Below are 23073 nucleotides of genomic sequence, written 5' to 3'. Positions count from 1 at the left end.
AGCAAATGATTCACAAAAGGAGGCTACTGTCTTAGAGTCAAGTCCATATTTAGTGCTAAACTTTTGAAAAGCATCGGTATCCATAAAAGATTTAACACAATCATACTTAAGTTTAATACCTGACTCTTTACCTTTGCCGAGTTCCCAATCTTCAGAGTTGCGTTTAATTCTTTCCAAAAGATCCCATCAGAATTCAATAGTCTTCTTCATAAATGAACCAGCATAAGAAGTATCAAACATGGTTTGATCATTATGAGAAAGCCAAGCATAAACATTCTGGATAATAATTTCTCTTGAGAGCTCATGGTTGGGGCATGAATATATGATAACCCGCAAGTATAGGGGATCGCAAAAGTTTTCGAGGGTTGATTCGACACAAGGGGAGCCAAAGAATATTATCAAGTATTAGCAGTTGACTTGTCAATTCAACCACACCTGAAAGACTTAATATCTGCAGCAAAGTATTTAGTAGCAAAGTAGTATGGAAGTAACGGTAACAATGTCAAAAGTAATAGTAGTAGTTTTTGTAGCAATCGTAGCAGTGGCAACAGAAAAGTAACTAAGCAAAGATCAATATGTGAAAATCTCGTAGGCAATGGATCAATGATGGATAATTATGTCGGATACGACTCCTCATGCAACAGTTATAACATAGGGTGACACAGAACTAGCTCCAGTTCATCAATTTAATGTAGGCATGTATTTCGAATATAGTCATACGTGCTTATGGAAAAGAACTTGCATGGCATCTTTTGTCCTACCCTCCCGTGGCAGCGGGGTCCTATTAGAAACTAAGGGATATTAAGGCCTCCTTTTAACAGAGTACCGGACCAAAGTGTTAATTAACACTTAGTGAATACATGAACTCCTCAAACTACGGTCATCACCGGGAGTGGTCCCGATTATTGTCACTTCGGGGTTCCCGGATCATAACACATAGTAGGTGACTATTGACTTGCAAGATAGGATCAAGAACTCACATATATTCATGAAAACATAATAGGTTCAGATCTGAAATCATGGCACTCGGGCCCTAGTGACAAGCATTAAGCATAGCAAAGTCATAGCAACATCAATCTTAGAACGTAATGGATACTAGGGATCAAACCCTAACAAAACTAACTTGATTACATGGTAAATCTCATCCAACCCATCACCGTCCAGGAAGCCTACGATGAGATTACTCACGCACGGCGGTGAGCATCATGAAATTGGTGATGGAGGATGGTTGATGACGACGATGGCGATGGATACCCCTCTCCGGAGCCCCGAACGGACTCCAGATCAGCCCTCCCCAGGAAGATTAGGGCTTAGCGGCGGCTCCGTATCGTAAAACACGATGAATCCTTCTCTCTGATTTTTCCTCCCCGAAAGTGAATATATGGAGTTGGGGTTGAGGTCGGTGGAGTCCCAGGGGGGCCACGAGGCAGGGGGCGCGCCCTGCACCCTCGTGGACAGGTTGTGGGCCCCCTGATGCTGATTCTTTCGCCAGTATTTTTCATTAATTCCAAAACGTGTCTCTGTGGATTTTTAGGTCATTCTGCTGAAAACAACGTCAGTCCGGGTTAGTTCCATTCAAATCATGCAAGTTAGAGTCCAAAAAAGGGCAAAAGTGTTTGGAAAAGTAGATAAGTTGGAGACATATCAACTCCACCAAGCTTAAACCTTTGCTTGTCCTCAAGCAATTCAGTTGACAAACTGAAAGTGATAGAAAAACTTTTACAAACTCTGTTTGATCTCTTTATTGCAAATATGTAAAGCCAGCATTCAAGTTGTCAGCAAATATTATGAACTAACCATATTCACAATAACATTTAGGTCTCATGTTTACTCATATCAATGGCATAATCAACTAGCGAGCAATAATAATAAATCTCGGATGACAACACTTTCTCAAAACAATCATAACATGATATAACAAGATGGTATCTCGCTAGCCCTTTCTGAGAATGCAAAACATAAATACAGAGCACCCCTGAAGATCAAGGACTGATTAGACATTGTAATTCATGGTAAAAGAGATCTAGTCACAGTTATACTCAATGTAAATTAATAGCAATGCATGCGAATGATAGCGGTGCTCTCCAACTAGTGCTTTTTAATAAGAGGATGATGACTCAAGATAAAAGTAAATAGATAGGCCCTTCGCAGAGGGAAGCAGGGATTTGCAGAGGTGCCAGAGCTCGAGTTTTGAAATAGAGATAAATAATATTTTGAGTGGCATACTTTCATTGTCAACATAACAACCAAGAGATCTTGATATCTTCCATGCTACACACATTATAGGTGGTTCCCAAACAGAATGGTAAAGTTTATACTCCCCCACAACCAACAAACATCAATCCATGGCTTGTCCGAAACAACGGGTGTCGTCCAACTAACAACAATCTTGGGGGATTTTTGTTTGCAATTATTTTGATTTGATTTGAGCATGGGACTGGGCATCCCGGTTACCGGCCATTTTCTCGTGAGTGATGAGCGGAGTCCACTCATCGTGAGAATAACCCACCTAGCATGGAAGATATAGACAACCCTAGTTGATACATGAGCTATTCGAGCATACAAAACGGAATTTCATTTGAAGGTTTAGAGTTTGGCACATACAAATTTACTTGGAACGGCAGGTAAATACCGCATATAGGAAGGTATGGTGGACTCATATGGAATAACTTTGGGGTTTATGGAAGTGGATGCATGAGCAGTATTCCCGCTTAGTACAAGTGAAGGCTAGAAAGAGACTGGGAAGTGACCAACTAGAGAGCGACAACAGTCATGAACATGCATTAAGATTAATCAACAATGAGTGCAAGCATGAGTAGGATATAAATCACCGTGAACATAAATATCGTGGAGGCTATGTTGATTTTGTTTCAACTACATGCGTGAACATGTGCCAAGTCAAGCCACTCGAGTCGTTCAAAGGAGGATGCCACCCTATCATACCACATCACAACCATTTTAATAGCATGTTGGCATGCAAGGTAAACCATTATAAACTCCTAGCTAATTAAGCATGGCATGGGCAACTATAATCTCTAATTGTCATTGCAAACATGTTTCATTCATAATAGGCTGAATCAGGACGATAAACTAATCATATTTACAAAAACAAGATAGGTCGAGTTCATACCAGCTTCTCTCATCTCATTCAGTCCATCATATATCGTCATTATTGCCTTTCACTCGCACGACCGAACGGTGTGGATAATAATAATAGTGCACGTGCATTGGACTAAGCTGGAATCTGCAAGCATTTTATACAAGGGAGAAGACAAGGTAATATGGGCTCTTGGTTAAATCAACAATAATGCATATGAGAGCCACTCAACATTTTTATCATGGTCTTCTCCTCTCGACCCCCAAAGAATAAGAAAGGAAATAAAACTATTTACACGGGAAAGCTCCCAACGAGCAAAAGAAGAACGAGAAATCTTTTTGGGTTTTCTTTTAATTACTACTACTACAGGCATGGAAAGTAAACTAGCTAAAAGCTACAACTAATTTTTTTGGTTTTTCTTAAGGTTTTTCAAACACACAAGAAGAAGGCTTAGAAAAGAAAATAAACTAGCATGGATAGTACAATGAGAAAGTATGAGCACCGACAACTAGAATGAGTGTGTGAACATGAATGTAATGTCGGTGAGAAATACGTACTCCCCCAAGCTTAGGCTTTTGGCCTAAGTTGGTCTATGGCCATTGCTAGCCTGTTGGATATCCAAAGTCGTAGCTGGGGTTGTATTGAGATGCAGCAACTACTGCCTGTAGAACTGCAGCTTGGAGGCAAGCTGCCTCCGTCCTCCTCTCATACTCGTTCGCCTCCTCCCTCGTTATAACATATCTCCTTTTTGCCTGAAAGTTAAAGAAAGTAGGAGGAGGGAGGGCAACATGGACAGTGCACCGTGTGTCAAAGATTAGTCGGTACTCGAGGATCTATTCATTCCTCTCAAGAAACTTATGGCGAACCATAGCACTATAATCTAGATAAGCAGGAGGCAACTCCATATCATTTCCATGTATGGGTACACCAAGATAATTAGCTACACTAATTGCATACATTCCTCCAAAAAAATCTCCACTTGTACCGTTAAGATGCAACCTTCGTGCAACAATGGCCCCCAGTTATATTGTTTATCACCTAATACCGCACTCTTGAGGACGCTAAGATCTGGAACGCACAAGTGACAAGCCACATCTTTGCCGTTAATACATCTACCTATAAAGAGAGCAAAATAATGTATGGAAGGGAAATGAATGCTCCCTATGGTAGCTTGTGTGATTTCCCTAGATTCCCCCATAGTGATACTAGCAAGAAAGTCTTTATATTCAGATTTGCGAGGTTTACTAACATTGCCCCACTGCGGGAGTTTACAAGCAGTATTAAAATCTTCTAGGTCCATGGTATATGATTTATCATAAAGATCAAATAAAACAGTGTGAGAATTGTGCGAGGATGTAAATTTAAACCTCCTCACAAAGGAATCAGTTAGGTAGTGGTACTGTAGGCACTTATCTGACACGAAGTCCTCAAGATCAGCATTACGCACATATGCATCAAATTCATCCTTGATGCCTGCCTGGACCATAAACTCCTCTGACGTCCATTCACAAGGCCGCACTTGAGCTTCCCTCGGTGGTTCATCGTCCGGCTCACATATCACGAGCCTTGGTCCTTGCTTCCTTGAGGAACCACCTTGGTACATTTTCCTATGCATTTTTCTTTCTCTAAAAAATTTCTGAAATTTTAGTGATTGAAAATAAAAGTGAACCAAACTCAACAAGATTGATAGCAACTACTCCCAGAGGTGCCTAGAGGCTATATCATGCATTAAAACTACTTTGGACCATATAAATTTGACATGCAAGCTCAAGAACAGGGTCACCATACCAGCAAAAATTTGCAATAAATAAATCACTAGAACAAAAACTAATTTGACCAATGGGGGAGTCACATACCGAAGAACAATCCCCCAAAATAGTTTTGGGAATGGAGATTTGAGCAAAGAGATCGAAAATGGCAGCAAGATGAGCTAGACCACGGGTTTGAGCTATGGGAGGATTTTTTCTGGAGGAAGACAAAGTGAGTGGGTGCTGGAGTAAGTGGAGGGGGTCCACGTGGGGCCCACGAGGCAGGGGGCGCGCCCTAGGGGGGTGGGGGCGCCCTGTGCCCTCGTGGCCAAATGGTGGCCCCCCTGGTGTGTTCTCAGTGCCAGAAATTCTTAAATATTCTACAAAAAATCATATTTCATTTTCAGGACATTTGGAGAACTTTTATTTTTTGGGTATTTTTATTGCAAGGATAATTCAAAAAACAGACAAAAATACTATTTTGCTTTATTTAATCTAAATAAGAGAAAGTAAAAGGAGGGTACAGTGAGTTGTGCTTTCTAACTTCATCCATCTCGTGCTCATCAAAAGGAATCCACTAACAAGGTTGATCAAGTCTTGTTAACAAACTCTTTCTGAATAACATGAAACCAGAGAATTTTCGAATAAAACTAGGTTACCTCAACGGGGATATGCATGTCCCGAACAATAAGAATATCATATTTCTTATTGACAGTGGGAAGAGGGAATTCAAAACCTCCAATAGTAATCATTGGAATTTTTCCAATAGAATTGATACTGTGGACTTGAGGTTGTTTCCTCGGAAAGTGTACCGTATGCTCATTACCATTAACATGAAAAGTGACATTGCCTTTGTTTCAATCAATAACAGCACCTGCAGTATTCAAAAAGGGTCTACCAAGGATAATCGACATACTATCGTCCTCGGGAATATCAAGAATAACAAAGTCCATTAAAATAGTAACGTTTGCAACCACAATAGGCACATCCTCACAGATACCGACAGGTATAGCAGTTGTGTTATCGGCCATTTGCAAAGACATTTTAGTAGGTGTCAACTTATTCAAATCAGACTACGATATAAAGATAGAGGCATAACACTAACACCGGCTCCAAGATCACATAAAGAAGTTTTAACATAGTTTCTTTTAATGGAGCATGGTATAGTTGGTACTCAGGGATCTCCTAGTTTCTTTGGTATTCCACCTTTAAAAGTATAATTGGCAAGCATGGTGGAAATTTCATCTTTCGATATCTTTCTTTTATTTGTAACAATATCTTTCATATACTTAGCATAACGATTCATTTTAAGCATATCAGTCAAATGCATACGCAAAAAGATAGGTCTAATCATTTCAGCAACGCACTCAAAATCCTTATCATCCTTTTTCTTGGATGGTTTAGGAGGAAAAGGCATGGGTTTCTGAACCCATGGTTCTCTTTCTTTATCGTGCTTCCTAGCAACAAAGTCTCTCTTATCATAACATTGGTTCTTTGATTGCGGGTTATCAAGATCAACAGCAGGTTCAATCTCTACATCATTGTTATTTGCTAGGTTGAGCATCAACATGAACATCATCATTATCACTAGGTTCATGTTCATTACCAGATTGTGTTTCAGCATCAGAAATAGAAATATCATTGGGATTCTCAGGTGTGTCAACAATAGGTTCACTAGAAGCATGCAAAGTCCTATCGTTTTTCTTTTTCTTCTTCTTAGAAGGACTAGGTGCATCAACATTAGTTCTCTGAGAATCTTGCTCAACTCTCTTAAGGTGGCCCTCAGGATACAAAGGTTCCTGAGTCATTTTACCCCCTCTAGTCATAACTCTAACAACATTATCATTTTTATTATTATTTAATTCATCAAGCAAATCATCTTGTGCTTTAAGCACTTGTTCTACCTGAGTGGTAACCATAGAAGCATGTTTACTAATAAGTTTAAGGTCAACTTTAACTCTAGACATATAATCACACAAGTGTTCAACCATATAAGCATTACGTTTCAATTGTCTACCAACATAAGCATTGAAGTTTTCTTGTTTAACAATAAAATTATCAAATTCATCCAAGCATTGGCTAGCAGACTTATTACGAGGAATATCACCTTCATCAAATCTATAGAGAGAATTTACCTTTACTACCTATGTCGGGTTATTAAGACCATGTATTTCTTAAATAGGTGGTAAATTCTTAACATCTTCAACTTTAATACCCTTTTCTTTCATAGATTTCTTTGCCTCTTGCATATCTTCAGGACTGAGAAATAGAATACTCCTTTTCTTGGGAGTTGGCTTAGGAGTTGGTTCAGGAAGTGTCCAATCATTATCAGTACTCAATATATTATTCAATAGCAATTCAGCTTGCTCAACAGTTCTTTCCCTGAAAACACAACCAGCACAACTATGCAGGTGGTCTCTGGAAGCATCGGTTAGTCAATTATAAAAGATATCCAATATTTCATTTTTCTTGAGAGGATGATCAGGCAAAGCATTAAGTAATTAGAGAAGCCTCCCCCAAGCTTGTGGGAGACTCTCTTCTTCAATTTGCACAAAATTATATATTTCCCTTAAGGCAGTTTGTTTCTTATGAGCGGGGAAATATTTAGTAGATAAGTAATAAATCATATCCTGGGGACTATGCACACAACCAGGAGCAAGAGAATTAAACCATGTTTTAGCATCACCCTTTATTGAGAACGGAAATAACTTAAGGATATAGTAGTAACGAATTTTTTCCTCATGAGTGAATAGGGTGGCTATATCATTCAATTTAGTAAGATGTGCCACAACAGTTTCAGATTCATAGCCATAAAAAGCATTAGATTCAACCAAAGTAATTAACTCAGGATCGACAGAGAAATCATAATCCTTATCAGAAATACAGATAGGTGATGTAGCAAAAGCTGAAGGAAATATGCCCTAGAGGCAATAATAAAGTTATTATTTATTTCCTTATATCATGATAAATGTTTATTATTCATGTTAGAATTGTATTAACCAGAAACTTAGTACATGTGTGAATACATAGACAAACAGAGTGTCACTAGCATGGCTCTACTTGACTAGGTCGTTGAATCAATGATGGTTATGTTTCCTAACCATAGACATGAGTTGTCATTTGATTAACGGGATCACATCATTAGAGAATGATGTTATTGACTTGACCCATCCGTTAGCTTAGCACGATGATCGTTTTGTTTGTTGCTATTGCTTTCTTCATGACTTATACATGTTCCTATGACTATGAGATTATGCAACTCCCGATTACCGGAGGAACACTTTGTGTGCTATGCTACCAAACGTCACAATGTAACTGGGTGATTATAAAGGTGCTCTACAGGTGTCTCCAATGGTACTTGTTGAGTTGGCATAGATCGAGATTAGGATTTGTCACTCCGATTGTCGGAGAGGTATCTCTGGGCCCTCTCGGTAATGCACATCACTATAAGCCTTGCAAGCAATGCATCTAATGAGTTAGTTGCAGGATGATGCATTACAGAACGAGTAAAGAGACTTGCCGGTAACGAGATTGAACTAGGTATTGAGATACCGATGATCGAATCTCGGGCAAGTAACATACCGATGACAAAGGGAACAACGTATGTTGTTATGCGGTTTGATCGATAAAGATCTTCGTACAATATGTAGGAACCAGTATGAACATCCAGGTTCCGCTATTGGTTATTGACCGGAGACGTGTCTTGGTCATGTCTACATAGTTCTCGAACCGTAGGGTCCGCACGCTTAACGTTCGGTGACGATCGGTATTATGAGTTTATGTGATTTGATGTACCAAAGGTAGTTCGGAGTCCCGGATGAGATGGCAGACATGACGAGGAGTCTTGAAATGGTTGAGACATAAACATCGATGTATTGGACGACTATATTCGGACATCGGAAAGGTTCCGAGTGATTCGGGTATTTTTCGGAGTACCGGGGAGTTACGGGAATACGGGGAAGAAGTATTGGGCCTCATGGGCCAAGTGATGGAAGAGAGGAGGCAGGGCGCGCAGCCCCCCTTCCCCAAACCGAATTGGACTAGGGGGCCGACCTCCCTTTCCTCCTTTTCTCCCTATCCTTCCTTCTCCCCTTCCCCCTTCCTTTCCTCCTCCTAGTAGGAGTAGGAAAGGGGAGTCCTACTCCTACTAGGAGGAGGACTCCTCCTCCTCGCGCGCCCTAGGAGGGCCGGCCGGCCTCCCCCCTTGCTCCTTTATATACGGGGCAGGGGGGCACCCTAGAACACACAAGTTGATCATTGATCCCTTAGCTGTGTGCGGTGCCCCCCTCCACCATAATCCACCTCGATCATATCTTAGCGGTGCTTAGGCGAAGCCCTTCGTCGGTAGCAACATCATCACCGTCATCGCGCCGTCGTGCTAACGGAAATCTCACGTGAAGCTTTGCTGGATCGGAGTTCGTGGGACGTCATTGAGCTGAACGTGTGCTGAACTCGGAGGTGCCGTGCGTTCAGTACTTGGATCGGTCGGATCGTGAAGACGATCGACTACATCAACCGCGTTCTCATAACGCTTCCGCTTATGGTCTACGAGGGTACGTGGACGACACTCTTCCCTCTTGTTGCTATGCATCACCATGATCTTGCGTGTGCGTAGGAAATTGTTGAAATTTACTACGTTCCCCAACAGTGGCATCCGAGCCAGGTTTATGCGTAGATGTTATATGCACGAGTAGAACACAAAGGAGTTGTGGGCGTGGGTATATACATATTGCTTGCCGTCACTAGTTGATTCTTGATTCGGCGGTATTGTTGGATGAAGCGGCCCAGACCAACATTACGCGTACGCTTACGCGAGACTGGTTCTACCGACGTGCTTCGCACACAGGTGGCTGGTGGGTGTCAGTTTCTCGAACTTTAGTTGAATCAGATTCAATGAACATGGTTCTTTCTGAAGATCAAAAAGCAATCACTATACCGTGTTGTGATTTTTGATGCGTAGGTAAGAACGGTTCTTGCTCAGCCCATAGCAGCCACGTAAAACTTGCAACAACAAAGTAGAGGACGTCTAACTTGTTTTTGCAGGGCTTGTTGTGATGTGATATGGTCAAGACGTGATGAAATATAAGTTGTTGTATGAGATGATCATGTTTTGTTGAAGTTATCGACAACTGGCAGAAGCCTTATGGTTGTCTCTTTATTGCATAAGATGCAAGCGCCAAATAATTGCTTTACTTTATCGCTATGCGATAGCAATAGTTGCAAGAGCAATAGTTGGCGAGACGACCATGTGATGACACGTTGATAGAGATCAAGATGATGGAGATCAAGGTGTCATGCCGGTGACGATAGAGATCATGATGGTACTTTGGAGATGGAGATTAAAGGCGCAAGATGATCATGGCCATATCATGTCACATATTTTGATTGCATGTGATGTTTATCCTTTATGCATCTTATTTTGCTTAGTTTGGCGGTAGCATTATAAGATGATCTCTCACTCAATTTCAAGGTATAAGTGTTCTCCCTAAGTATGCACCGTTGCCAAAGTTTTTTGTGCCGAGACACCATGTGATGATCGGGTGTGATAAGCTCAACGTTCATCTACAACGGGTGTAAGACAGTTTTGCACATGCAGAATACTCGAGTTAAACTTGACGAGCCTAGCATATGCAGATTTGGCCTCGGAACTTTGAGACCGAAAGGTCGAGCGTGAATCATATAGTAGATATGATCAACATAGAGATGTTCACCATTCAAAACTACTCCATATCACATGATGATCGGACATGGTTTAGTTGATTTAGATCACGTGATCATTTAGATGACTAGAGGGAAGTCTATCTAAGTGGGAGTTCTTAAGTAATATGATTAATTGAACTTTAATTTATCATGAACTTCGTCCTGATAGTATTTGCATAGCTATGTTGTAGATCAATAGCTTGCGATGTAGCTCCCCGTTTATTTTTTGATATGTTCCTAGAGAAAAATTATGTTGAAAGATGATAGTAGCAATGATGCAGTCTAGGCCCGTGATCTGAGGATTATCCTCATTGCTGCACAGAAGAATTATGTCCTTGATGCACCGCTAGGTGACAGAACTATTGCAGGAGCAGATGCAGACGTTATGAACGTTTGGCAAAGCTCGCTATGATGACTACTTGATAGTTTAGTGCACCATGCTTTATGGCTTAGAACCGGGACTTCAAAAATGTTTTGAAACGTCACGGAACATATAAGATGTTCTAAGAGTTGAAATTGGTATTTCATACTCATGCCCGTGTCGAGAGGTAGGAGACCTCTGACAGTAGTTTGCCTACAAATATGGAAGAGAATAGCTCAACCAGTGAGCATGTGCTTAGATTGTCTGGGTACTGCAATTTCTTGAATAAAGTGGGAGTTAATCTTCTAGATAAGATAGTAATTGACAAAGTTCTCTAGTCACTATCACCAAGTTACTAGAACTTAGTGATGAACTATAATATGCAAGGGATAACGGAAACGATTCCCAAGCTCTTCGTGATGCTGAAATCAACGAAGGTAGAAATCAAGAAAAGCATAAAGTGTTGATGGTTGACAAGACCACTAGTTTCAAGAAAAGGGCAAAGGGAAGAAGGGGAACTTCAAGAAGAACATCAAGCAAGTTGCTGCTCCAGTGAAGAAGCCCAAGTCTAGACCTAAGCCTGAGACTAAGTGCTTCTACTTCAAAGGGACTGGTCACTGGAAGCAGAACTGCCCCAAGTATTTGGCTGATAAGAAGGATGGCAAAGTGAACAAAGGTATATTAGATATACATGTTATTGATGTGTACTTTACTAGTGTTTATAGCAACCCCTCAATATTTGATACTAGTTCAGTTGCTGAGATTAGTAACTCGAAATGGGAGTTGCAGAATGAACAGAGACTAGTTAAGGGTGAAGTGACGATGTGTGTTGGAAGTGGTTCCATGATTGATATGATCATCGTCACACACTCCGTATACTTTCGGGGTTAGTGTTGAACCTAAATAAATGTTATTTGGTGTTTCCGTTAAGCATGAATATGATTTGATCATGTTTATTGCAATACGGTTATTCATTTAAAGTCAGAGAATAATTGTTGTTCTGTTTACGTGAATAAAACCCTCAATGGTCATACACCCAAGGTGAATGGTTTATTGAATCTCGATCATAGTGATACACATATTCATAATATTGAAGCCAAAAGATGCAAAGTTATGTAATGCCCACGATGCGGCTATATCTCCCACGTGTCGAAGCACGACTTAGAGGCATAACCGCAAGTAAGGTAATCTTCACAACAACCCATGTAAATGAATAAAGAAAAGAGGTACATAGTTGGCTTACACTGGCCACATCACACAATAGCATGAATATCATTACATTCATGCAGATACAATCAAGGTCCGACTACGGAACCAAAATAAAGAACAACCCCAAATGCGACAAAGTCCCCGATCGCCCCAACTGGGCATCACTACTGATCGTCTGGAAAAGAAACGTAGTATCGTCCTGAGTCCTCATCGAACTCCCACTTGAGCTCAGTCGAATCTCCTAGAGCGGTATCGTCGGTCCCTGCGTCTGGTTTTGAAGTAATCTGTGAGTCACGGGGACTCAACAATCTCACACCCTCGCGATCAAGACTATTTAAGCTAAAAGGGAGGGTAAAACGTATGAGGTGGAGCTGCAGCAAGCACTAGCATATATGGTGGCTAACATACGCAAATGAGAGCGAGAAGAGAAGGCAAAGGCATGGTCGAGAAACTATGATCAAGAGGTGATCCTAGAACAACCTACGTTCAAGCATAACTCGAGACCGTGTTCTCTTCCCGGACTCCACCGAAAAGAAACCATCACGGCCACACACTCTGTTGATACATTTTAATTAAGTTAAGCTTTAGGTTTTCTACAACCGGTCATTAACAAATTCCCATCTGCCCATAACCGCAGGCACGGCTTTCGAAAGATCAAATCCCTGCAGGGGAGTCCCAACTTAGCCCATCACAATCTCTCACGGTCAACGAAGGATATTCCTTCTCCCAAGACAATCCGATCAGACTCGGAATCCCGGTTACAAGACCTCTCGACAATGGTAAAACTAAACCAGCAAAGCCGCCCGAATGTGCCAACAAATCCCGATAGAAGCTGCACATATCTTGTTCTCAGGGCACATTCAGATGAGACATCCTACGAGTAAAACCAACCCTCAAGTTGCCCCGAGGTGGCCCCGCGGTCTACTCGGTTCGGACCAACACTCAGAGGAGCACTGGCCCCGGGGGGGGGGGTTAAATAAAGATGACCCTCGGGCTCCGGAAACCCAAGGGAAAAAGAGGCTAGGTGGCAAATGGTAAAACCAAGGTTGGGCGTTGCTGGAGGAGTTTTATTCAAGGCGAACTATCAAGGGGTTCCCATTATAACCCAGCCGTGTAAGGAACGCAAAATCAAGGAACATAACATCGGTATGACGGAAACTAGGGCGGCAAGAGTGGAACAAAACACCAGGCATAAGGCCGAGCCTTCCACTCTTTACCAAGTATATAGGTGCATTAAGATAGACAATATATAATAATGATATCCCAACAATAAACATCAACAAGGAACAAACTCCAATCTTCACCTGCAACTAGCAACACTATAAGAGGGGCTGAGCAAAGCGGTAACATAGCCAAACAACGGTTTGCTAGGACAAGGTGGGTTAGAGGTTTGACATGGCAATATTGGAGGCATGATGAGTGTAACATCCCAATTTGCCTAAATTAGGATGTTAATAGATCATTCATATGCATATCATATTTTTATTGCATTATTTGGTTTTTCAAAATATTCAAATCATTATGCAACAAAAGGCAATTTATTTGGAGTGGAGATAACATGACTTCTCCCCTGGTTTTAAAAATGTTCATAATGTGCAGATTATTGTTTCCAGTTCATCTGATGTGTTCTGGAAATTTTTGCAATCTTCAAAATATTTTATTTGATTGTTTTATTGTTGTTTGTGTTGCCTATTGCATAAAAACTATTTTCGAAAACTGCATTAGTGTTGGAACTAGTGTTCCTGTAGTTTATATTGGCAGTATAGATTTTACTGTGTGTCTAGGTATTTTTATTTAGATTTTTGTGTTGTGTATGTTATTTTAATTATTTTGTTTCTGTAGTGGTGTTTAAAAAAAGGAAACTCAGCGCTGCGGCTCCACGCACCCGTGGCCCAGCACTGCGCGGCCACAGCCCAGCCAACCAGCCGGCCCAGCAGCGCCGCACCACACCTCCGCGGCCCAGTCTCCCCCACCTCCAGTCACGAAGCGGTACGCGCCGCCGCACCGCTCGCCCGACCCGCACCGCGCCCCTGCTCGTCTCCTTCCCCGAGCCGGACTAGAGCGCACCGTACACGCGACCGAGGAATTTAACATCAAGTTGCAAACTTAGTGAAAATAACAACATGCCAGGAATTTAACATCAGGAAGCAAAGTTTAGAGCAAGGTAACTACATGCTACAGGAACATATCATGACAAACCAAGGCATGGCATGAAGCTACTTAAAGCATACAACAAAAGTCCCTTGCTGACCATAAACCAAAAGGGATCAGAAAATACAATGGCAACCATGTGAACATAGCAATTATCGTTAACAGATTCAGACTTGGTAGAAAACTGGAACATGGCAAAACAGATATCAAGTAGGCATGTTTACAAGCTCGATGCACTCACCACAAGGCATTGCATGATAAAGTAAGCATACACCCAACAAGTAGACATGGCATAGAAGCTAAACATGGCAAGAACAACTATATAGCATGCATGGATCAACTACAACAAGCTCGGCAAAAATGCTTAACATGTAAACATTCTGCCAGGTACATTTTATAGCAAAAGTAGAGCTCGATTGAGTCAAGCTAGGGTGCTCCATAAATGCAAACAAAGACATGGATGGATAGAGCACCACAATATCTACAAAACATCCTTACTGATCATGCTCAAAAGAGGCACGGATCACTCGGTAGCAACATGAACACATGGCATAAAAATATAAACAGGGCAATGACTTAGAATATTTCTAAGTCCTTGAAATCAGCAACATTACTAGGGCTACTTTGCATGCTTGTGCTAGTCACCACAGAGATCACAAAAATACATGGCATACACCCCCGTAAAGATGGCATGGCATACTTCAAAACACATGTAGGGCTCAAGTTCATAGGAGGCACACATCAATCATGGCAAAAATGACAAATGTCCAATTACTGATAGGAATCTGAAACTAACAGAAACTAGCACTCTTCCAACAACATTTAGGGCATCAAGATGAGCTCAAATGAACATGATGCAATGAGATGAAATGAAGTACTCGTCGAGATGAACAATTTGATATGCTACACGCCCGAAACAGAGCCACGGTTGCAGAGATGTGATGCGTTGAAATATGCATAAAAAACTAGGGTTGGGGGCAAAAAGTCAACCGATCCGAATCTGGATCTGGCCGGCGCGGAGAACGAGGTTCGCCGGGTCACTGTTCGCCGGAGACGTCGGAGTCGGCCGGAGTTCGTCCGGAGAGGAGGAGGCTGGCCGGAGCGGCGAGGTGGCCTTGGGCGCCGAGGTGGCCGCGGTGGCGGCCACGAGGTGGCGCCGGACGCGGATGGCGGCGGGGCGGCGACTGGCGAGGTGGCGGGCGCGGATGGCGGCGGGGCGGCGACTGGCGAGGTGGCGGGCGCGGATGGCGGCGTTGGTCGGCGCGGTTGGCGGCGGGGTTCGGCGCCGGCGCGGGAGAGGAGAAGCGGCGCGGGCGGCAGAGCAGCCTCGGGCCTCGGGGGCTCTCCCTGGGCCCGAGCGGGCCGGCGGCGGGGGAGAGATGGCGGCGACGCGTGGCGGCCCCCGGTTGGCTGCGGGTGGCTGCGGGGAGGTGTCCGGCGCGGGCCGGACACGTCCGGTGCGCGGAGGAGCGGATTTTAGGGTTTAGGGTAGGTATGGATCCGGAATTTCGGGGAGGAGGCTATATTTATAGGTAGGAGGAGCTAGGAGGCTCCAAATTGAGCACAGTTTTCGGCCACGCGATCGTGATCGAACGATCTAGATGATGGAAGGGGTTTAGGTGGGTTTTGGGCCACTTTGGAGAGGTGTTGGGCTGCAACACACACGAGGCCTTTATCAAACGAAGTCCAAATGGCATGAAACTTGACAGACGGTCTACCGGTAGTAAACCAAGGCCGCTTGGCAAGTCTCGGTCCAATCCGAGAACGTTTAACACCCGCACACGAAAAAAGGTAGAAAGGGACACCGGAGGACATAGGAGCGCCAGAGTGCAAAACGGACAACGGGGAAAAAGCTCATATGCATGAGACGAACACGTATGCAAATGCAATGCACATGATGACATGATATGAGATGCAAGACAAAGACAAAAACAACACGAAGACAGAAACCCGACAACGAGGAAATATCATAACTTAGTGCCGGAAATGGCAAGAGTTGGAATACAAATATGGCAGGTTACATACGGGGTGTTACAACACTCCACCACTACAAAAGGATCTCGTCCCGAGATCTAGGACTGGAAAAACTCCGGGTACTCAGAACGGAGGTGATCCTCACGTTCCCAGGTGGCTTCACGGTCGGAATGATGTGACCAATTGACTTTCAGGAATTTGATAGACTTGTTGCGAGTCTTGCGCTCAGTTTCTTCAAGAATAGCAACTGGGTGCTCACGATAAGACATGTCTTCTTCGAGATCAATCTCTTCAAAGTTGATGGTGCGGTCAGGAGTCTTGAAACACTTGCGGAGTTGAGACACGTGAAACACGTCGTGCACGTTTGCAAAGTTGGATGGAAGCTCAAGTTGATAGGCGAGATCGCCTCTTTTGCTGATGATCTTGAAAGGACCCACGTATCTAGGGGCAAGCTTTCCTTTGATACCGAAGCGATGAGTACCTTTCATTGGAGAGACGCGGAGGTAGACATGATCGCCAATCTCGAAAGCCAAGTCACGATGCTTGCTATCATAGTAACTCTTCTGGCGCGATTGCGCGACTTTGAGATTTTCACGAATGACTTTGCACATTTCTTCCGCCTCTGTGATCAAGTCATTTCCAAGAAGTTGACGCTCACCAGTCTCTGACCAGTTAAGAGGAGTACGACACTTCCTGCCATAGATAATCTCGAATGGGGCCTTGCCCGAACTCACTTGGAAGCTGTTGTTGTAGGAGAAATCGGCATATGGAAGACAATCTTCCCACTTCATACTGAAAGCGATGACACATGCCCTGAGCATATCTTCAAGAATTTGATTTACTCGCTCGACTTGGCCACTAGTTTGAGGATGAAAGGCTATGCTGAAGCGAATGTTGGTGCCCATGGCTTTCTGAAAAGAATCCCAGAACTTAGAGGTGAAGATGCTGCCACGATCTGAAGATATCAACTGCGGAATGCTGTGCAGAGAGACAATCCTGGAGGTATATAGCTCTGCCAACTGAGATGCTGTGATAGATTCTTTGATAGGAAGGAAATGAGCCACTTTAGTGAGCTTGTCGATGACAACAAAGATAGCATCATTGCCACGCTTGGACTTTGGAAATCCAGTCACGAAATCCATCTCAATATGGTCAAACTTCCATTCTGGAATGGCAAGAGGTTGGAGGAGACCAGCTGGTCATTGGTGTTCTGCCTTCACTCTTCTGCAGACATCACATTCATTCACGAACTGAGCAATCTCGCGCTTCATTCGAGTCCACCAATACGACTGCTTGAGGTCATGGTACATCTTTGTACTTCTAGGGTGAATAGAGAGGACTGAATTGTGAGCCTTGTTCATAATGACTTTACGAAAGTCACCTTTAGGTACAACAATGCGACCCTCGAAGAATAGAGTATCCTTGTCATCAAGACGATAGCACTTGTACTTGGGTTGACTCTTGGCAATCCCAATCTTCACCTTCTTCACCATAGCATCAAGAAGTTGAGCCTCATGAATCTGATCTTCCAATGTAGGAGAGACTTGAAGGTTGGCAAGAAATCCTTGAGGAACAACTTGAAGATTGAGTTTGCGGAAAGCTTCACAAAGCTCCAATTGGTAGGGCTTGATAATCAGACTATTGTAGTACGCCTTCCTGCTCAATGCATCAGCAATTACATTGGCCTTGCCTGGAGTATATTCGATACTCGGATTATACTCTTGAATCATCTCAACCCAACAAGTCTGCCTGAGGTTGAGGTTTGGCTGAGTGAAAATGTACTTGAGACTCTTATGATCAGTGAAGATGTCCACTTTTCTTACCAACAAGAGATGTCTCCATGTTAAAAGAGCATGGACAACTGCCGCCAACTCGAGGTCATGAGTGGGGTAGTTCTTTTCATTGGGCTTCAACTGTCGAGAGGTATAGGCCACAACTTTCTTCTCTTGCATCAACACTGCACCGAGACCTTGAAGGGAAGCATCACAGAAGACCTCGAACGGTTTGGATTCATCAGGAGGAGTCAGAACTGGAGCAGTGACTAAGTTCTCTTTCAGGGTGTTGAAAGCGATGTCACATTCAGGCGACCAGACGTACTTCACATGCTTCTGGAGAAGGTTGGAAAGAGGTTTCGCGATCTTTGAGAAGTTCTCAACGAACCTTCGACAATAGCTTGCGAGCCCAAGGAAGCTGCGGAGTTGCTTCACATTCTGAGGTGGTTCCCAATTCACAATTGCAGACAGCTTCTTAGGATTAATAGCTATGCCCTTGGCGAAGATGATATGTCCAAGGTAGAGAACCTCATCGAGCCAAAACTCGCATGAAAACTTTGCATAGAACTGATGTTCTCTGAGTTTATCTAGCACCAATCTCAAGTGCTTGGCATGATCCTCCTTGTTCATGGAAAAGACCAAAATGTCATTGAGGTAGACCAAGACGAAGTCATTTGTGTAGGCGTTGAAGATGAAGTTCATCATGCGAGAGAATGTTGGAGGAGCATTGACAAGGCCAAAAGACATGACAGTGTATTCATATGAACCATAGCTTGTTCTGAACGCTGTCTTGGGGATATCTTCTTCACGAATGCGAATCTGACGATAGCCCATACGGAGATCAAGCTTGGAGAATACTTGAGCACCTTTGAGTTGTTCGAAAAGCTCATTGATGTTGGGAAGTGGGTACTTGTTCTCTATAGTCTTCTTGTTCAATGGACGGTAGTCGACACAAAGTTGGTCCGTTCCATCCTTCTTCTTGACGAAAAGAACACCACAACCCCATGGAGAAGAACTTGGTCGGATGAGACCCATACGCTCTTGAATATCGAGTTGTTTCTTCAGCTCCTTCAACTCTTCAGGTCCAAGCTTGTAAGGACGTTTGCAAACAGGTTCCGTGCCAGGCTCAAGATCGATGATGAATTCAACTGGCCGGTGCGGAGGCATTCCTGGAAGCTCTTCTGGAAAGACGTCTTGATACTCGCAAACGACTGGAATCTGAGAGATGGCATCCAGCTCACCCTTCTCATTGAGAGAGAACAGTCGAATGGTATCATCACGAGCGACAAAGACGATTACATCCTCAGACGAATGTGTCAATTGAATCTGCCTGGCAGCACAATCAAGGTGAGCCTTGTGCTTAGAAAGCCAATCCATTCCGAGAATAAGATCAATATCCGAGTTAGCAAGGACCACTGGAGAGGACAGAAACTTATAATCGCCCAACGTGATAGAGACATGAGGAGCAACCACACTAGAAGTCATAAGCTTTCCGGGAGAAACAACTTGCATGACTTTGGGCATAACCTCAGTGTCAACATTGTGCTTCGATGCAAATGGGAATGACAAGAAAGAATGAGATGCACCAGTGTCAAAAAGAAATTTTCCAGGAACATCGTTAACAGGAAGGTAACCCATAATCGCATCTGATGAGTCCTCTGCCTGAGCTGCGTTCATCATGTTGACCTTGGCGTGCTTGGGGTTATGCTTGACCACTGTGGTACTAGCAGATCTCACAGGAGGAGGAGGAGGAAGACGCCTCTGATTGAAGCATTTGTTGGCATAGTGACCCTTCTGCTGACACTTGTTGCACATGACCTCCGAGAGCGGACGGTGATACGGAGCACTTGATCTTGGAGCATGAGACGAAGTCTTGTTCTGAAAGCCTGGGTTGGGTGGGTGGGAAGATCCATTGCCACCTTTGCTCTTCTGCTGATAAGGCTGACGGAACGGAGGAGGAGGAGGAGGCAACCAATACTTTTGTTGCTTAGTTACCACTTGAGTTGAGGAAGAAGGAGTTACATCTCTGACTCGCTTCTTGGAAGCATCGCACTTGAGTTGAGCAGTCTCTTATTTCAGTGCCATGTTGTAAAAATCATCGTACTTCTGCGGCTCGAAAAGCACAAGAGCAAGTTGAAGATCTTCTCTGAGACCACCCCTGAACTGATAAATCATGCTCTTATCGTCGGGGACGTCCTGCTTGGCGAAACGAGCGAGCTTCTGGAACATGATGTTATTCTGGTGAACAGACAAGCTGCCTTGCTTCAGGTTGTGGAATTCCTCACGCTTGCTCTCAACAACACTCTGAGGAATGTGGTGAGCTTTGAAGTCTTGACGGAATTCATCCCAGGTAATCACACGCCCTCCTCTGGAATCTTTGTATTGCTGATACCATTCTGCAGCTTGGTCTTTAAGTTGGAACGAGGCAAACTTGATAAAGTCCTCAGGCCTGACGTTGCTGCACTCGAAATGCTTGCAGATATCCACGAGCCAATCATCACCATCTGTTGCCTCGACACAGTTGCTGAAGGTCTTTGGCTGGTTAGCGAGGAACTGGTTGAGTGTAGCAAACTGATTCTGATTGTTGCCATGGCCTTGGTTGCGCTCATGCAAGAGTTGCATGATCAGCTGCGTGTTTGTGTTGGTAGCGGCCATCACAGCTTGCCATGCCTCCGGAGGTGGAGGTGGTGGCGGCGGTTCAGGATTCTGACGCGTTGGAGGAGCCATCCTGAAGAGGGTGACATCCGTTAGTATCTTGACAGACATATATTCAAGCTGAATCAAATGGATCGAAATTGCAACATATAGTCTTAACATCCGAACAAAATGAACGAATGCATTCCAATTGAAATGGTCACACTTCCATAAATTGAGAAGCCACTTAGATAGAGGTAGAAAAATAAAACAACAAGGTACGGACAAGAACAAATACTTGGTGAGGATTACCCAATCACAAACCAAATATTCGCGGAAGAAATACTAGAGCTACATGAATTCCCACCTATGAAACTCCTGAACCTTTCCGGTTATGCAATCAGGTGTTGGGGATACAGGGGAAGCATAATATCTCACCCAAAGCTAGCAAATCCTACATCCAGCTATATCCATCCTTCAACACATAACCAAGAAACCTTCGGAAATCATTTACCTCAACATTCGAAAAGCATCTGTTATACGAGTTATGGCAATACTCCCGAACTCCCGCCCCAGTACTGGGTGGCGTCAAGGTTATCTCACCAACAACTGCATAAAAGAGATTTTCAATGTCGGCAAAACTCAGGTATTCCAGAATTGCAACGATAAAATTGTGACGATAACACCTCGGAGCTCAACTCCCCGGGACACTGCCACAACCCCTAAATGTCAGGAGGCACCAAGAACAATGTTCTCGTCACAAAACCATCGGAACAATTCCAAGATACCCATGTGATCCTAAATTTTTTTAGTGAAATTTGAGAGAAGAGTCAAAACTCTACGCCAAGATGCCTCAGCAGAGCGACGAAGGGACGAAGGAGTAAAAAGAATCCTACTCTCCGATATATATAATCCTAAATGACTCAAAACATTTTTCTAGACTCAACAACGCCAGTGATTCAATCAAGCAGGGGGCTCCTAAGGTCGGGAAAGGCTCTGATTACCAACTTGTAATGCCCACGATGCGGCTATATCTCCCACGTGTCGAAGCACGACTTAGAGGCATAACCGCATTGTAAGCAATGTCGCAAGTGAGGTAATCTTCACAACAACCCATGTAAATGAATAAGGAAAAGAGGTACATAGTTGGCTTACACTCGCCACGTCACACAATAGCATAAATATCATTACATTCATCCAGATACAATCAAGGTCCGACTACGGAACCAAAATAAAGAACAACCCCAAATGCGACAAAGTCCCCGATCACCCCAACTGGGCACCACTACTGATCGTCTGGAAAAGAAACGTAGTATCGTCCTGAGTCCTCATCGAACTCCCACTTGAGCTCAGTCGAATCTCCTAGAGCGGTATCGTCGGTCCTTGCGTCTGGTTTTGAAGTAATCTGTGAGTCACGGGGACTCAACAATCTCACACCCTCGCGATCAAGACTATTTAAGCTAAAAGGGAGGGTAAAACGTATGAGGTGGAGCTGCAGCAAGCACTAGCATATATGGTGGCTAACATACGCAAATGAGAGCGAGAAGAGAAGGCAAAGGCATGGTCGAGAAACTATGATCAAGAGGTGATCCTAGAACAACCTACGTTCAAGCATAACTCGAGACCGTGTTCTCTTCCCGGACTCCACCGAAAAGAAACCATCACAGCCACACACTCTGTTGATTCATTTTAATTACGTTAAGCTTTAGGTTTTCTACAACCGGACATTAACAAATTCCCATCTGCCCATAACCGCAGGCACGGCTTTCGAAAGATCAAATCCCTGCAGGGGAGTCCCAACTTAGCCCATCACAATCTCTCACGGTCAACGAAGGATATTCCTTCTCCCAAGACAATCCGATCAGACTCGGAATCCCGGTTACAAGACCTCTCGACAATGGTAAAACTAAACCAGCAAAGCCGCCCGAATGTGCCGACAAATCCCGATAGAAGCTGCACATATCTCGTTCTCAGGGCACACTCAGATGAGACATCCTATGAGTAAAACCAACCCTCAAGTTGCCCCGAGGTGGCCCCGCGGTCTACTCGGTTCGGACCAACACTCAGAGGAGCACTGGCCCAGGGGGGGGGGTTAAATAAAGATGACCCTCGGGCTCCGGAAACCCAAGGGAAAAAGAGGCTAGGTGGCAAATGGTAAAACCAAGGTTGGGCGTTGCTGGAGGAGTTTTATTCAAGGCAAACTATCAAGGGGTTCCCATTATAACCCAACCGTGTAAGGAACACAAAATCAAGGAACATAACACCGGTATGACGGAAACTAGGGCGGCAAGAGTGGAACAAAACACCAGGCATAAGGCCGAGCCTTCCACTCTTTACCAAGTATATAGGTGCATTAAGATAGACAATATATAATAATGATATCCCAACAATAAACATGTTTCAACAAGGAACAAACTCCAATCTTCA

The sequence above is a fragment of the Triticum urartu genome, chromosome 2A, assembly GCF_056163025.1.
Source record: "Triticum urartu cultivar PI428250 chromosome 2A, HENAU_Tu73, whole genome shotgun sequence".
NCBI classification, from domain to species: Eukaryota; Viridiplantae; Streptophyta; class Magnoliopsida; order Poales; family Poaceae; genus Triticum; species Triticum urartu.
This window is presented reverse-complemented; position numbering follows the sequence as displayed.